This window comes from Trichechus manatus, unplaced genomic scaffold (genome assembly GCF_000243295.1).
Source record: "Trichechus manatus latirostris isolate Lorelei unplaced genomic scaffold, TriManLat1.0 scaffold00098, whole genome shotgun sequence".
Taxonomy (NCBI): domain Eukaryota; kingdom Metazoa; phylum Chordata; class Mammalia; order Sirenia; family Trichechidae; genus Trichechus; species Trichechus manatus.
Genome location: NW_004444034.1, coordinates 10,562,496 through 10,564,313, shown reverse-complemented (window position 1 = coordinate 10,564,313; position 1,818 = coordinate 10,562,496).

Genomic DNA, 1,818 nt, shown 5'->3' with positions numbered 1-1,818 from the left:
GTTTGGTTTTTACATAATCCCTTAATTTCTGTTTATCTGGAAATGACCTAATTTCACCATCATATTTGAACTAGAGTTTTGCAGGTTATATTACTCCTGGCTGGCAATTTTTTTCTTTCAAGGTTTTATATACATCATCCCATTGCCTTCTTGCCTGCATGGTTTCTGCCTAATTACTTGAGCTTAGTCTTATTGTTTCTCCTCTGTATGTGACTTTTTGTTTTTCTCGAGCTGCTCTCAGGATTCTTTGTTTTTGGTTTTAGTGAGTGTGATTACGATATGCCTTGGTGATTTTCTTTTGGGGTCTATCCTATATGGGGTTCGTTGAGCTTCTTGGATGGTCAGCTTTTCGTCTTTCATGATATTGGGGAAGTTGTCTGTCAGCAGCTCTTCCATGATCCTCTCTGTGTTTTCTGTTTTCTCCCTCTGTTCTGGAACTCCGATCACTCGCAGAGTTTTGCTTTTGATTGTATCCCACATAATTCTCAGGGTTTCTTCATTTTTCTTCATTCTTTTTTCTGATTTTACCTCAAACAGAGTTGTAGCCAAGTGTTTTTATTCAGTTCTCTGATCCTATCTTCCAGTGTTTCAAACCTGCTCCTCAGCCCTTCTATGACACTGTCCATTTCTGAAATCTTGTTGTTTATTTTTTGAATTTCTAATTGTTGTTTTTGTATGATTTCTAGTTGTGAATTTATTTTAACATTTTGTTCCTGTATTCTTTTCTTGAATTATTCCATTTTTTTGTCTATATTTTCCATGAATTTGTCTGCCTTTCCCATGAATTTGCCTATTTTTTCCTAATTTTTGTCTGCTTTTTGCTTCAACTCTTGCATAATTCTGCATATTAGAGATTCGAATTCACCATCAGTTAGGTCTAGTGCCTTTTCTTCTACTGGAAGGTCATCTGGTGTTTTATTTTGGACGCCTACTAGAACCATCCTGTCCTGTTTTTGTAAATGTTTTGATATTGTCTTCTGTCTTCAGGGCATTCAGTGGTTATTTTCCTCATTTATTTATTGTAGATTTGTTTGCTTCATCCTGCTTTTTTGATTTATTTGGTTATGTCTGAGCAGGTAGGCTGTGCATTCTTTGTTGTTTGCTCATCTGTGGGCACGATACTTTTCACCTCCTTCTCTTATGGGCAGGGTCAGTCATTCACGTATAGTACAGCAAGGCAGGTCCAGCTGAAGGGGAGTTGCTGGGATAGGTTTTTTGTGGCACGTACCAGGGCTGACAGTGTGGACTGGAAATCAGTGAAGGGCAGGTTCCAATAGGCCGTGCCTGTGCTGCTTGGGAGTGTGATATTCAGTGCACAGTGCAGGTAAGCAGGAAGGAGGGGGTGGGTTCTGATGTGTGGAGCTAAGATAGGTATGGGAAAGATGAGAGAGAGGTGTCTTAGCCATCTAGTGTTGCTGTAACAGAAATACCACAAGTGGATGGCTTTCACGAAGAGAAATTTATTTTCTCACAGTCTAGTAAGTTAGAAGTCCAAATTCGGGGCATCAGCTCCAGGGGAAGCCTTCCTCTTTCAGCTCTGGAGGAGGGGTCTCATCGTCATCAATCTTCCCCTGGACTAGGAGCTTCTCTGCACAGGAACCTTGGGTCTAAAGGATGTACTCTGCTCCCGGTCCTTCTTTCTTGGTGGTATGAGGTCCCCAATTCTCTGCTTGCTTCCCTTTCCTTTTATCTCTTACAAGAGATAAAAGGTGGTGCAGGCCACACCCCAGGGAAACCCCCTTTACATTGGATCAGGGATGTGACCTGAGTAAGGGTGGTGTTACAATTCCACTCTAATCCTCTTTAACATAAAATCAC